We start from the raw sequence: 15,280 nt of genomic DNA, 5'->3' as shown, positions 1-15,280 counted from the left end.
TTAGGTTCTGCTGTGTGTACTGGTGGTTGACTGCCCCCCAGCCCAGAGTGTGCATGGAAAATTGTCTGGCAGCCTCCCTGACAGCAAGCAGTGATAGTGCCCATGAAGGGCACCTTGTTGGGCCCGCCCCTTTCACGGTTATCGCTTCTCGGCCTTTTGGCTAAGATCAAGTGTAGTATCTGTTCTTATCAGTTTAATATCTGATACGTCCCCTATCTGGGGACCATATATTAAATGGATTTTTGAGAACGGGGGCCGATTTCGAAGCTTGCTTCCGTCGCCCTATGCATTGACCCGATATGGCAGTATCTTCGGGTACAGTGCACCACCCCCTTACAGGGTTAAAAAGAAAGATTCCTACTTTCATTGCTACCTGCTTGCTGGCTAGCCAGCTAGCCAGCCCTGTGGGCCTTGCTGCTGCTGCAGCCAAAAAACAAAAGGTGGTGCTGCTTCTGCTGCTTCTGCTTCTGCTTGTGTCTGGCCGCTGTTGGAGCGTCCAGGCACAGGACTTCTGCTGCTGCTGACTAAATGGCCTCCTTAATTGGATCATTTGAGTAGCCAGCACACCTGTGCAGGTAGGGCATGACATGATAGGCAGCTGCCTTGATAGCGGGTGGGTGCTGAATGTTCCTAATTGACAAAATAAGATTAATGCTTATGAAGAAATATAAAATCTCATCCCTTCCCCAATATCGCGCCACACCCCTACCCCTTAATTCCCTGGTTGAACTTGATGGACATATGTCTTTTTTCGACCGTACTAACTATGTAACTATGTAACATAACATGGGGGGGGGGAGGGTCTCCTGGCTGTTCACACAGGTGTGTCATTGCTGTACATTGACCATGCATTGCTTCTGTGGTATTGCAAAGGCAAAGACAAATGCTTCCAGCCATCCATTGCACTAATGGATTGGTCATCAGCTGGCTGTCTATGTCCCGCATCAATATAGACCAAAGTACAGAGGGTTAGGCTATGCTATTGTGCACCTACCTGATGCATCAGAAGGTGCGAGGCCCTTGCTAAATTCTGTGCACAGACTTTGAGATCTATACTTTAGACTGTATCTAAACCTGCTCCAACATGGACTGACATTCTGGCCTACTTTCAGCCGATGCGACTTGTCTGTCGCTGAACAGTCGCTTTTTATGTATTCAGCACCTATGTATAATGTTGTAAAAATGCTCTAGAAGCTAAAGTCGCAGAAATGTCACACATATTTGGCCTGCAACTTTCTGTGCGACAAATTCAGACAGGAAAAATCAGTATAAATCCTTAGAAAATTATCCCCCAGTGTCTCCATCTGCTGGCGGGGCGGTATTGAATAAGCATTGCTGCACTGATGGGGTATGCATTAGACGAAAAAAAAGAAGAAAAAGAAGAATAATACGCCCAGAAAAGAGGCGAAAAGGAGAAAAACGTAAAAAAACGTGAAAAAAAAGTAAGAGGAAGAGAAGGGAAAAAAAGGTGGAAATGGGTTTAAAAGTGATTTCGGCGGAGAAATATATATATATATATATATATATATATATATATATATATATACGCGCACACACACACATATATATAAACGTATTCTCCGTTGAGATATTGCAGCCGCTGCTGTGTCCAGGCCCAGGAGCCTTAGCACTGTGCTGTGATGTCACTCAATACCACTGACATCACTAGGTGTAAACAACATCTCTCCTTTGCTGTGTATGTGACTATGGAGCTGTTTGGTGATGTCGTCTATTATGGCCTTCATAGAAGCAACAGGAGATTGTTGCATCCATCTAGAACCCTCAGAACTACAGTGCTATGATGTCACTCACTTCCACAGGCCTTGCAGAGTGTAAACAACAACAACCCAGCTTTGTTGTGTATGTAACCATAGGGATTTGTGATGTCACCTAGAACCTTCACAGCAGCGACAGCTTTATGAGGAGCATCAGCACTGCTCTGCCTGAGCAGAACCATCACCGCCATAGGTTGTCAAATAACCCGGGTTTAACCCACACAGGTAAGTCCAATGGGGTGCAGGCATGTCCTCTATGCTTACAGCTTCCCGTGGGTGTTGGTTTGATACCGTTTGGGGACAGCCAAGGAGGCATCTGCAGGCAACAAAGGTAGGTGTGTGCTTGTGTGTGTGTTTCCTATGCAGATCCTAAGCCCAGTGTCACATGCAAGTAGGAGGAGTAAGAAGGGTTCCTGGCAAATCCGGGTTATGGATTGCATTTAAAAAGGCCCCGTGGGAGTGCAATGGGCCCCTGTCTTGCTGCTTAGCAATAATGGTATGGGTTTAGGTTCTGCTGTGTGTACTGGTGGTTGACTGCCCCCCAGCCCAGAGTGTGCATGGAAAATTGTCTGGCAGCCTCCCTGACAGCAAGCAGTGATAGTGCCCATGAAGGGCACCTTGTTGGGCCCGCCCCTTTCACGGTTATCGCTTCTCGGCCTTTTGGCTAAGATCAAGTGTAGTATCTGTTCTTATCAGTTTAATATCTGATACGTCCCCTATCTGGGGACCATATATTAAATGGATTTTTGAGAACGGGGGCCGATTTCGAAGCTTGCTTCCGTCGCCCTATGCATTGACCCGATATGGCAGTATCTTCGGGTACAGTGCACCACCCCCTTACAGGGTTAAAAAGAAAGATTCCTACTTTCATTGCTACCTGCTTGCTGGCTAGCCAGCTAGCCAGCCCTGTGGGCCTTGCTGCTGCTGCAGCCAAAAAACAAAAGGTGGTGCTGCTTCTGCTGCTTCTGCTTCTGCTTGTGTCTGGCCGCTGTTGGAGCGTCCAGGCACAGGACTTCTGCTGCTGCTGACTAAATGGCCTCCTTAATTGGATCATTTGAGTAGCCAGCACACCTGTGCAGGTAGGGCATGACATGATAGGCAGCTGCCTTGATAGCGGGTGGGTGCTGAATGTTCCTAATTGACAAAATAAGATTAATGCTTATGAAGAAATATAAAATCTCATCCCTTCCCCAATATCGCGCCACACCCCTACCCCTTAATTCCCTGGTTGAACTTGATGGACATATGTCTTTTTTCGACCGTACTAACTATGTAACTATGTAACATAACATGGGGGGGGGGAGGGTCTCCTGGCTGTTCACACAGGTGTGTCATTGCTGTACATTGACCATGCATTGCTTCTGTGGTATTGCAAAGGCAAAGACAAATGCTTCCAGCCATCCATTGCACTAATGGATTGGTCATCAGCTGGCTGTCTATGTCCCGCATCAATATAGACCAAAGTACAGAGGGTTAGGCTATGCTATTGTGCACCTACCTGATGCATCAGAAGGTGCGAGGCCCTTGCTAAATTCTGTGCACAGACTTTGAGATCTATACTTTAGACTGTATCTAAACCTGCTCCAACATGGACTGACATTCTGGCCTACTTTCAGCCGATGCGACTTGTCTGTCGCTGAACAGTCGCTTTTTATGTATTCAGCACCTATGTATAATGTTGTAAAAATGCTCTAGAAGCTAAAGTCGCAGAAATGTCACACATATTTGGCCTGCAACTTTCTGTGCGACAAATTCAGACAGGAAAAATCAGTATAAATCCTTAGAAAATTATCCCCCAGTGTCTCCATCTGCTGGCGGTATTGAATAAGCATTGCTTCACTGATGGGGTATGCATTAGACGAAAAAAAAGAAGAAAAAGAAGAATAATACGCCCAGAAAAGAGGCGAAAAGGAGAAAAACGTAAAAAAACGTGAAAAAAAAGTAAGAGGAAGAGAAGGGAAAAAAAGGTGGAAATGGGTTTAAAAGTGATTTCGGCGGAGAAATATATATATATATATATATATATATATATATATATATATATATATACGCGCACACACACACATATATATAAACGTATTCTCCGTTGAGATATTGCAGCCGCTGCTGTGTCCAGGCCCAGGAGCCTTAGCACTGTGCTGTGATGTCACTCAATACCACTGACATCACTAGGTGTAAACAACATCTCTCCTTTGCTGTGTATGTGACTATGGAGCTGTTTGGTGATGTCGTCTATTATGGCCTTCATAGAAGCAACAGGAGATTGTTGCATCCATCTAGAACCCTCAGAACTACAGTGCTATGATGTCACTCACTTCCACAGGCCTTGCAGAGTGTAAACAACAACAACCCAGCTTTGTTGTGTATGTAACCATAGGGATTTGTGATGTCACCTAGAACCTTCACAGCAGCGACAGCTTTATGAGGAGCATCAGCACTGCTCTGCCTGAGCAGAACCATCACCGCCATAGGTTGTCAAATAACCCGGGTTTAACCCACACAGGTAAGTCCAATGGGGTGCAGGCATGTCCTCTATGCTTACAGCTTCCCGTGGGTGTTGGTTTGATACCGTTTGGGGACAGCCAAGGAGGCATCTGCAGGCAACAAAGGTAGGTGTGTGCTTGTGTGTGTGTTTCCTATGCAGATCCTAAGCCCAGTGTCACATGCAAGTAGGAGGAGTAAGAAGGGTTCCTGGCAAATCCGGGTTATGGATTGCATTTAAAAAGGCCCCGTGGGAGTGCAATGGGCCCCTGTCTTGCTGCTTAGCAATAATGGTATGGGTTTAGGTTCTGCTGTGTGTACTGGTGGTTGACTGCCCCCCAGCCCAGAGTGTGCATGGAAAATTGTCTGGCAGCCTCCCTGACAGCAAGCAGTGATAGTGCCCATGAAGGGCACCTTGTTGGGCCCGCCCCTTTCACGGTTATCGCTTCTCGGCCTTTTGGCTAAGATCAAGTGTAGTATCTGTTCTTATCAGTTTAATATCTGATACGTCCCCTATCTGGGGACCATATATTAAATGGATTTTTGAGAACGGGGGCCGATTTCGAAGCTTGCTTCCGTCGCCCTATGCATTGACCCGATATGGCAGTATCTTCGGGTACAGTGCACCACCCCCTTACAGGGTTAAAAAGAAAGATTCCTACTTTCATTGCTACCTGCTTGCTGGCTAGCCAGCTAGCCAGCCCTGTGGGCCTTGCTGCTGCTGCAGCCAAAAAACAAAAGGTGGTGCTGCTGCTGCTTCTGCTGCTTCTGCTTCTGCTTGTGTCTGGCCGCTGTTGGAGCGTCCAGGCACAGGACTTCTGCTGCTGCTGACTAAATGGCCTCCTTAATTGGATCATTTGAGTAGCCAGCACACCTGTGCAGGTAGGGCATGACATGATAGGCAGCTGCCTTGATAGCGGGTGGGTGCTGAATGTTCCTAATTGACAAAATAAGATTAATGCTTATGAAGAAATATAAAATCTCATCCCTTCCCCAATATCGCGCCACACCCCTACCCCTTAATTCCCTGGTTGAACTTGATGGACATATGTCTTTTTTCGACCGTACTAACTATGTAACTATGTAACATAACATGGGGGGGGGGGGGGGGGGTCTCCTGGCTGTTCACACAGGTGTGTCATTGCTGTACATTGACCATGCATTGCTTCTGTGGTATTGCAAAGGCAAAGACAAATGCTTCCAGCCATCCATTGCACTAATGGATTGGTCATCAGCTGGCTGTCTATGTCCCGCATCAATATAGACCAAAGTACAGAGGGTTAGGCTATGCTATTGTGCACCTACCTGATGCATCAGAAGGTGCGAGGCCCTTGCTAAATTCTGTGCACAGACTTTGAGATCTATACTTTAGACTGTATCTAAACCTGCTCCAACATGGACTGACATTCTGGCCTACTTTCAGCCGATGCGACTTGTCTGTCGCTGAACAGTCGCTTTTTATGTATTCAGCACCTATGTATAATGTTGTAAAAATGCTCTAGAAGCTAAAGTCGCAGAAATGTCACACATATTTGGCCTGCAACTTTCTGTGCGACAAATTCAGACAGGAAAAATCAGTATAAATCCTTAGAAAATTATCCCCCAGTGTCTCCATCTGCTGGCGGTATTGAATAAGCATTGCTGCACTGATGGGGTATGCATTAGACGAAAAAAAAGAAGAAAAAGAAGAATAATACGCCCAGAAAAGAGGCGAAAAGGAGAAAAACGTAAAAAAACGTGAAAAAAAAGTAAGAGGAAGAGAAGGGAAAAAAAGGTGGAAATGGGTTTAAAAGTGATTTCGGCGGAGAAATATATATATATATATATATATATATATATATATATATATATATACGCGCACACACACACATATATATAAACGTATTCTCCGTTGAGATATTGCAGCCGCTGCTGTGTCCAGGCCCAGGAGCCTTAGCACTGTGCTGTGATGTCACTCAATACCACTGACATCACTAGGTGTAAACAACATCTCTCCTTTGCTGTGTATGTGACTATGGAGCTGTTTGGTGATGTCGTCTATTATGGCCTTCATAGAAGCAACAGGAGATTGTTGCATCCATCTAGAACCCTCAGAACTACAGTGCTATGATGTCACTCACTTCCACAGGCCTTGCAGAGTGTAAACAACAACAACCCAGCTTTGTTGTGTATGTAACCATAGGGATTTGTGATGTCACCTAGAACCTTCACAGCAGCGACAGCTTTATGAGGAGCATCAGCACTGCTCTGCCTGAGCAGAACCATCACCGCCATAGGTTGTCAAATAACCCGGGTTTAACCCACACAGGTAAGTCCAATGGGGTGCAGGCATGTCCTCTATGCTTACAGCTTCCCGTGGGTGTTGGTTTGATACCGTTTGGGGACAGCCAAGGAGGCATCTGCAGGCAACAAAGGTAGGTGTGTGCTTGTGTGTGTGTTTCCTATGCAGATCCTAAGCCCAGTGTCACATGCAAGTAGGAGGAGTAAGAAGGGTTCCTGGCAAATCCGGGTTATGGATTGCATTTAAAAAGGCCCCGTGGGAGTGCAAAGGGCCCCTGTCTTGCTGCTTAGCAATAATGGTATGGGTTTAGGTTCTGCTGTGTGTACTGGTGGTTGACTGCCCCCCAGCCCAGAGTGTGCATGGAAAATTGTCTGGCAGCCTCCCTGACAGCAAGCAGTGATAGTGCCCATGAAGGGCACCTTGTTGGGCCCGCCCCTTTCACGGTTATCGCTTCTCGGCCTTTTGGCTAAGATCAAGTGTAGTATCTGTTCTTATCAGTTTAATATCTGATACGTCCCCTATCTGGGGACCATATATTAAATGGATTTTTGAGAACGGGGGCCGATTTCGAAGCTTGCTTCCGTCGCCCTATGCATTGACCCGATATGGCAGTATCTTCGGGTACAGTGCACCACCCCCTTACAGGGTTAAAAAGAAAGATTCCTACTTTCATTGCTACCTGCTTGCTGGCTAGCCAGCTAGCCAGCCCTGTGGGCCTTGCTGCTGCTGCAGCCAAAAAACAAAAGGTGGTGCTGCTGCTGCTTCTGCTGCTTCTGCTTCTGCTTGTGTCTGGCCGCTGTTGGAGCGTCCAGGCACAGGACTTCTGCTGCTGCTGACTAAATGGCCTCCTTAATTGGATCATTTGAGTAGCCAGCACACCTGTGCAGGTAGGGCATGACATGATAGGCAGCTGCCTTGATAGCGGGTGGGTGCTGAATGTTCCTAATTGACAAAATAAGATTAATGCTTATGAAGAAATATAAAATCTCATCCCTTCCCCAATATCGCGCCACACCCCTACCCCTTAATTCCCTGGTTGAACTTGATGGACATATGTCTTTTCTCGACCGTACTAACTATGTAACTATGTAACATAACATCGGGGGGGGGAGGGTCTCCTGGCTGTTCACACAGGTGTGTCATTGCTGTACATTGACCATGCATTGCTTCTGTGGTATTGCAAAGGCAAAGACAAATGCTTCCAGCCATCCATTGCACTAATGGATTGGTCATCAGCTGGCTGTCTATGTCCCGCATCAATATAGACCAAAGTACAGAGGGTTAGGCTATGCTATTGTGCACCTACCTGATGCATCAGAAGGTGCGAGGCCCTTGCTAAATTCTGTGCACAGACTTTGAGATCTATACTTTAGACTGTATCTAAACCTGCTCCAACATGGACTGACATTCTGGCCTACTTTCAGCCGATGCGACTTGTCTGTCGCTGAACAGTCGCTTTTTATGTATTCAGCACCTATGTATAATGTTGTAAAAATGCTCTAGAAGCTAAAGTCGCAGAAATGTCACACATATTTGGCCTGCAACTTTCTGTGCGACAAATTCAGACAGGAAAAATCAGTATAAATCCTTAGAAAATTATCCCCCAGTGTCTCCATCTGCTGGCGGTATTGAATAAGCATTGCTGCACTGATGGGGTATGCATTAGACGAAAAAAAAGAAGAAAAAGAAGAATAATACGCCCAGAAAAGAGGCGAAAAGGAGAAAAACGTAAAAAAACGTGAAAAAAAAGTAAGAGGAAGAGAAGGGAAAAAAAGGTGGAAATGGGTTTAAAAGTGATTTCGGCGGAGAAATATATATATATATATATATATATATATATATATATATATATATACGCGCACACACACACATATATATAAACGTATTCTCCGTTGAGATATTGCAGCCGCTGCTGTGTCCAGGCCCAGGAGCCTTAGCACTGTGCTGTGATGTCACTCAATACCACTGACATCACTAGGTGTAAACAACATCTCTCCTTTGCTGTGTATGTGACTATGGAGCTGTTTGGTGATGTCGTCTATTATGGCCTTCATAGAAGCAACAGGAGATTGTTGCATCCATCTAGAACCCTCAGAACTACAGTGCTATGATGTCACTCACTTCCACAGGCCTTGCAGAGTGTAAACAACAACAACCCAGCTTTGTTGTGTATGTAACCATAGGGATTTGTGATGTCACCTAGAACCTTCACAGCAGCGACAGCTTTATGAGGAGCATCAGCACTGCTCTGCCTGAGCAGAACCATCACCGCCATAGGTTGTCAAATAACCCGGGTTTAACCCACACAGGTAAGTCCAATGGGGTGCAGGCATGTCCTCTATGCTTACAGCTTCCCGTGGGTGTTGGTTTGATACCGTTTGGGGACAGCCAAGGAGGCATCTGCAGGCAACAAAGGTAGGTGTGTGCTTGTGTGTGTGTTTCCTATGCAGATCCTAAGCCCAGTGTCACATGCAAGTAGGAGGAGTAAGAAGGGTTCCTGGCAAATCCGGGTTATGGATTGCATTTAAAAAGGCCCCGTGGGAGTGCAATGGGCCCCTGTCTTGCTGCTTAGCAATAATGGTATGGGTTTAGGTTCTGCTGTGTGTACTGGTGGTTGACTGCCCCCCAGCCCAGAGTGTGCATGGAAAATTGTCTGGCAGCCTCCCTGACAGCAAGCAGTGATAGTGCCCATGAAGGGCACCTTGTTGGGCCCGCCCCTTTCACGGTTATCGCTTCTCGGCCTTTTGGCTAAGATCAAGTGTAGTATCTGTTCTTATCAGTTTAATATCTGATACGTCCCCTATCTGGGGACCATATATTAAATGGATTTTTGAGAACGGGGGCCGATTTCGAAGCTTGCTTCCGTCGCCCTATGCATTGACCCGATATGGCAGTATCTTCGGGTACAGTGCACCACCCCCTTACAGGGTTAAAAAGAAAGATTCCTACTTTCATTGCTACCTGCTTGCTGGCTAGCCAGCTAGCCAGCTAGCCAGCCCTGTGGGCCTTGCTGCTGCTGCAGCCAAAAAACAAAAGGTGGTGCTGCTTCTGCTGCTTCTGCTTCTGCTTGTGTCTGGCCGCTGTTGGAGCGTCCAGGCACAGGACTTCTGCTGCTGCTGACTAAATGGCCTCCTTAATTGGATCATTTGAGTAGCCAGCACACCTGTGCAGGTAGGGCATGACATGATAGGCAGCTGCCTTGATAGCGGGTGGGTGCTGAATGTTCCTAATTGACAAAATAAGATTAATGCTTATGAAGAAATATAAAATCTCATCCCTTCCCCAATATCGCGCCACACCCCTACCCCTTAATTCCCTGGTTGAACTTGATGGACATATGTCTTTTTTCGACCGTACTAACTATGTAACTATGTAACATAACATGGGGGGGGGGAGGGTCTCCTGGCTGTTCACACACGTGTGTCATTGCTGTACATTGACCATGCATTGCTTCTGTGGTATTGCAAAGGCAAAGACAAATGCTTCCAGCCATCCATTGCACTAATGGATTGGTCATCAGCTGGCTGTCTATGTCCCGCATCAATATAGACCAAAGTACAGAGGGTTAGGCTATGCTATTGTGCACCTACCTGATGCATCAGAAGGTGCGAGGCCCTTGCTAAATTCTGTGCACAGACTTTGAGATCTATACTTTAGACTGTATCTAAACCTGCTCCAACATGGACTGACATTCTGGCCTACTTTCAGCCGATGCGACTTGTCTGTCGCTGAACAGTCGCTTTTTATGTATTCAGCACCTATGTATAATGTTGTAAAAATGCTCTAGAAGCTAAAGTCGCAGAAATGTCACACATATTTGGCCTGCAACTTTCTGTGCGACAAATTCAGACAGGAAAAATCAGTATAAATCCTTAGAAAATTATCCCCCAGTGTCTCCATCTGCTGGCGGTATTGAATAAGCATTGCTGCACTGATGGGGTATGCATTAGACGAAAAAAAAGAAGAAAAAGAAGAATAATACGCCCAGAAAAGAGGCGAAAAGGAGAAAAACGTAAAAAAACGTGAAAAAAAAGTAAGAGGAAGAGAAGGGAAAAAAAGGTGGAAATGGGTTTAAAAGTGATTTCGGCGGAGAAATATATATATATATATATATATATATATATATATATACGCGCACACACACACATATATATAAACGTATTCTCCGTTGAGATATTGCAGCCGCTGCTGTGTCCAGGCCCAGGAGCCTTAGCACTGTGCTGTGATGTCACTCAATACCACTGACATCACTAGGTGTAAACAACATCTCTCCTTTGCTGTGTATGTGACTATGGAGCTGTTTGGTGATGTCGTCTATTATGGCCTTCATAGAAGCAACAGGAGATTGTTGCATCCATCTAGAACCCTCAGAACTACAGTGCTATGATGTCACTCACTTCCACAGGCCTTGCAGAGTGTAAACAACAACAACCCAGCTTTGTTGTGTATGTAACCATAGGGATTTGTGATGTCACCTAGAACCTTCACAGCAGCGACAGCTTTATGAGGAGCATCAGCACTGCTCTGCCTGAGCAGAACCATCACCGCCATAGGTTGTCAAATAACCCGGGTTTAACCCACACAGGTAAGTCCAATGGGGTGCAGGCATGTCCTCTATGCTTACAGCTTCCCGTGGGTGTTGGTTTGATACCGTTTGGGGACAGCCAAGGAGGCATCTGCAGGCAACAAAGGTAGGTGTGTGCTTGTGTGTGTGTTTCCTATGCAGATCCTAAGCCCAGTGTCACATGCAAGTAGGAGGAGTAAGAAGGGTTCCTGGCAAATCCGGGTTATGGATTGCATTTAAAAAGGCCCCGTGGGAGTGCAATGGGCCCCTGTCTTGCTGCTTAGCAATAATGGTATGGGTTTAGGTTCTGCTGTGTGTACTGGTGGTTGACTGCCCCCCAGCCCAGAGTGTGCATGGAAAATTGTCTGGCAGCCTCCCTGACAGCAAGCAGTGATAGTGCCCATGAAGGGCACCTTGTTGGGCCCGCCCCTTTCACGGTTATCGCTTCTCGGCCTTTTGGCTAAGATCAAGTGTAGTATCTGTTCTTATCAGTTTAATATCTGATACGTCCCCTATCTGGGGACCATATATTAAATGGATTTTTGAGAACGGGGGCCGATTTCGAAGCTTGCTTCCGTCGCCCTATGCATTGACCCGATATGGCAGTATCTTCGGGTACAGTGCACCACCCCCTTACAGGGTTAAAAAGAAAGATTCCTACTTTCATTGCTACCTGCTTGCTGGCTAGCCAGCTAGCCAGCCCTGTGGGCCTTGCTGCTGCTGCAGCCAAAAAACAAAAGGTGGTGCTGCTGCTGCTTCTGCTGCTTCTGCTTCTGCTTGTGTCTGGCCGCTGTTGGAGCGTCCAGGCACAGGACTTCTGCTGCTGCTGACTAAATGGCCTCCTTAATTGGATCATTTGAGTAGCCAGCACACCTGTGCAGGTAGGGCATGACATGATAGGCAGCTGCCTTGATAGCGGGTGGGTGCTGAATGTTCCTAATTGACAAAATAAGATTAATGCTTATGAAGAAATATAAAATCTCATCCCTTCCCCAATATCGCGCCACACCCCTACCCCTTAATTCCCTGGTTGAACTTGATGGACATATGTCTTTTTTCGACCGTACTAACTATGTAACTATGTAACATAACATGGGGGGGGGGGGGGGTCTCCTGGCTGTTCACACAGGTGTGTCATTGCTGTACATTGACCATGCATTGCTTCTGTGGTATTGCAAAGGCAAAGACAAATGCTTCCAGCCATCCATTGCACTAATGGATTGGTCATCAGCTGGCTGTCTATGTCCCGCATCAATATAGACCAAAGTACAGAGGGTTAGGCTATGCTATTGTGCACCTACCTGATGCATCAGAAGGTGCGAGGCCCTTGCTAAATTCTGTGCACAGACTTTGAGATCTATACTTTAGACTGTATCTAAACCTGCTCCAACATGGACTGACATTCTGGCCTACTTTCAGCCGATGCGACTTGTCTGTCGCTGAACAGTCGCTTTTTATGTATTCAGCACCTATGTATAATGTTGTAAAAATGCTCTAGAAGCTAAAGTCGCAGAAATGTCACACATATTTGGCCTGCAACTTTCTGTGCGACAAATTCAGACAGGAAAAATCAGTATAAATCCTTAGAAAATTATCCCCCAGTGTCTCCATCTGCTGGCGGTATTGAATAAGCATTGCTGCACTGATGGGGTATGCATTAGACGAAAAAAAAGAAGAAAAAGAAGAATAATACGCCCAGAAAAGAGGCGAAAAGGAGAAAAACGTAAAAAAACGTGAAAAAAAAGTAAGAGGAAGAGAAGGGAAAAAAAGGTGGAAATGGGTTTAAAAGTGATTTCGGCGGAGAAATATATATATATATATATATATATATATATATATACGCGCACACACACACATATATATAAACGTATTCTCCGTTGAGATATTGCAGCCGCTGCTGTGTCCAGGCCCAGGAGCCTGAGCACTGTGCTGTGATGTCACTCAATACCACTGACATCACTAGGTGTAAACAACATCTCTCCTTTGCTGTGTATGTGACTATGGAGCTGTTTGGTGATGTCGTCTATTATGGCCTTCATAGAAGCAACAGGAGATTGTTGCATCCATCTAGAACCCTCAGAACTACAGTGCTATGATGTCACTCACTTCCACAGGCCTTGCAGAGTGTAAACAACAACAACCCAGCTTTGTTGTGTATGTAACCATAGGGATTTGTGATGTCACCTAGAACCTTCACAGCAGCGACAGCTTTATGAGGAGCATCAGCACTGCTCTGCCTGAGCAGAACCATCACCGCCATAGGTTGTCAAATAACCCGGGTTTAACCCACACAGGTAAGTCCAATGGGGTGCAGGCATGTCCTCTATGCTTACAGCTTCCCGTGGGTGTTGGTTTGATACCGTTTGGGGACAGCCAAGGAGGCATCTGCAGGCAACAAAGGTAGGTGTGTGCTTGTGTGTGTGTTTCCTATGCAGATCCTAAGCCCAGTGTCACATGCAAGTAGGAGGAGTAAGAAGGGTTCCTGGCAAATCCGGGTTATGGATTGCATTTAAAAAGGCCCCGTGGGAGTGCAATGGGCCCCTGTCTTGCTGCTTAGCAATAATGGTATGGGTTTAGGTTCTGCTGTGTGTACTGGTGGTTGACTGCCCCCCAGCCCAGAGTGTGCATGGAAAATTGTCTGGCAGCCTCCCTGACAGCAAGCAGTGATAGTGCCCATGAAGGGCACCTTGTTGGGCCCGCCCCTTTCACGGTTATCGCTTCTCGGCCTTTTGGCTAAGATCAAGTGTAGTATCTGTTCTTATCAGTTTTCATGCTGGTGGGGATGGGTGCTGCATGGAGGATGCAGGTGTACCAGGGCTTTCCGGGGCTGGTTCTGAGGAATCAGCTCGACGGCTGCCCCGATGTGACCTGTTCCCTCCGGGTCTCGCCATGAGGCTGAGAGGGTCTAGAGCCGAGGTACTTTTGTGCCTCGGGGAGTGGTGACCCCGAGGTGCCGAAACTCACTGGGAGAATAGACTCACTGAGTTGAAGCACGGGCACCATAATCTCTTCACCTTGTGGCACTCACCTCTTGATTCCCGGCCTTCTGGCTAGGATCAGAGAAATTTTTATAGATCCGGCCGGATGTCCGGGCAGTATATCTGCACACATTCACTTATTTATTTCTTTTTTGTTTCACTGTGTCACTTTTTGCGTGTTGTGTGTTCACAGGATTGGTCAGGATGCGGTAGCCCTTCTGGGTGTCCCTCCTGGCGGTCTAGGGGAGGTGTGTGTGGCCATTAGGTTCCGCACCTCCCTGCAAACACCCCGGGTACTCCTGCTTTGGCAGGGTACCTACCGTAATCGGCTCTGCGGGCAGATACCTTGGCTAACGCCAAGGGGGATGCCGGGAGCATTTGTGGTCCCCTAGTAGCTTCGGCGAAAAGGGACATCGAACCTGGAACCTCGCAGGTACCTTTTGGTCCGGAGGCGAAGGGTAAGGTTTGTTGGGGGGCCTCTCTCCTATCGGAGAAGGGCTTGCGATAGACCGCATCCTTTGTGCACGTTTTTTTAGTGTAACACGTTTGCACTTTTTCTTGCACTTTGGGTGAATCGAAAGCACGTTCCTCGGCTTTAGATAAAAAAAAAAAAAAAAAAAAAAAAAAAAAAATCTGTTCTTATCAGTTTAATATCTGATACGTCCCCTATCTGGGGACCATATATTAAATGGATTTTTGAGAACGGGGGCCGATTTCGAAGCTTGCTTCCGTCGCCCTATGCATTGACCCGATATGGCAGTATCTTCGGGTACAGTGCACCACCCCCTTACAGGGTTAAAAAGAAAGATTCCTACTTTCATTGCTACCTGCTTGCTGGCTAGCCAGCTAGCCAGCCCTGTGGGCCTTGCTGCTGCTGCAGCCAAAAAACAAAAGGTGGTGCTGCTGCTGCTTCTGCTGCTTCTGCTTCTGCTTGTGTCTGGCCGCTGTTGGAGCGTCCAGGCACAGGACTTCTGCTGCTGCTGACTAAATGGCCTCCTTAATTGGATCATTTGAGTAGCCAGCACACCTGTGCAGGTAGGGCATGACATGATAGGCAGCTGCCTTGATAGCGGGTGGGTGCTGAATGTTCCTAATTGACAAAATAAGATTAATGCTTATGAAGAAATATAAAATCTCATCCCTTCCCCAATATCGCGCCACACCCCTACCCCTTAATTCCCTGGTTGAACTTGATGGACAT

The 15,280-nt window shown here is 46.6% G+C and overlaps 7 non-coding genes and 1 pseudogene across 7 annotated transcripts; all 8 read left to right on the top strand.

Moving 5' to 3' along the window:
- The first annotated feature begins 140 nt into the window (after positions 1–140).
- Positions 141–331, top strand: LOC130325142 (U2 spliceosomal RNA). The gene has a single exon (XR_008870007.1). It is a non-coding gene; the product is annotated as a U2 spliceosomal RNA (small nuclear RNA).
- A 2,088-nt stretch (positions 332–2,419) lies between these two features.
- LOC130325141 (U2 spliceosomal RNA) lies at positions 2,420–2,610 on the top strand. The gene has a single exon (XR_008870006.1). It is a non-coding gene; the product is annotated as a U2 spliceosomal RNA (small nuclear RNA).
- Positions 2,611–4,697: 2,087 nt separating this feature from the next.
- On the top strand, positions 4,698–4,888 carry LOC130325139 (U2 spliceosomal RNA). Its single transcript, XR_008870005.1, has one exon. It is a non-coding gene; the product is annotated as a U2 spliceosomal RNA (small nuclear RNA).
- A 2,095-nt stretch (positions 4,889–6,983) lies between these two features.
- LOC130325138 (U2 spliceosomal RNA) lies at positions 6,984–7,174 on the top strand. Its single transcript, XR_008870004.1, has one exon. It is a non-coding gene; the product is annotated as a U2 spliceosomal RNA (small nuclear RNA).
- A 2,091-nt stretch (positions 7,175–9,265) lies between these two features.
- LOC130325137 (U2 spliceosomal RNA) lies at positions 9,266–9,456 on the top strand. The gene has a single exon (XR_008870003.1). It is a non-coding gene; the product is annotated as a U2 spliceosomal RNA (small nuclear RNA).
- Positions 9,457–11,541: 2,085 nt separating this feature from the next.
- On the top strand, positions 11,542–11,732 carry LOC130325136 (U2 spliceosomal RNA). Its single transcript, XR_008870002.1, has one exon. It is a non-coding gene; the product is annotated as a U2 spliceosomal RNA (small nuclear RNA).
- Positions 11,733–13,814: 2,082 nt separating this feature from the next.
- LOC130325110 (U2 spliceosomal RNA) lies at positions 13,815–13,974 on the top strand (annotated as a pseudogene).
- Positions 13,975–14,667: 693 nt separating this feature from the next.
- LOC130325106 (U2 spliceosomal RNA) lies at positions 14,668–14,864 on the top strand. Its single transcript, XR_008869982.1, has one exon. It is a non-coding gene; the product is annotated as a U2 spliceosomal RNA (small nuclear RNA).
- Positions 14,865–15,280: the final 416 nt, after the last annotated feature.

This window comes from Hyla sarda, unplaced genomic scaffold (assembly GCF_029499605.1).
Source record: "Hyla sarda isolate aHylSar1 unplaced genomic scaffold, aHylSar1.hap1 scaffold_270, whole genome shotgun sequence".
In the NCBI taxonomy this organism is placed as follows: domain Eukaryota; kingdom Metazoa; phylum Chordata; class Amphibia; order Anura; family Hylidae; genus Hyla; species Hyla sarda.
This window is presented reverse-complemented; position numbering and strand designations above follow the sequence as displayed.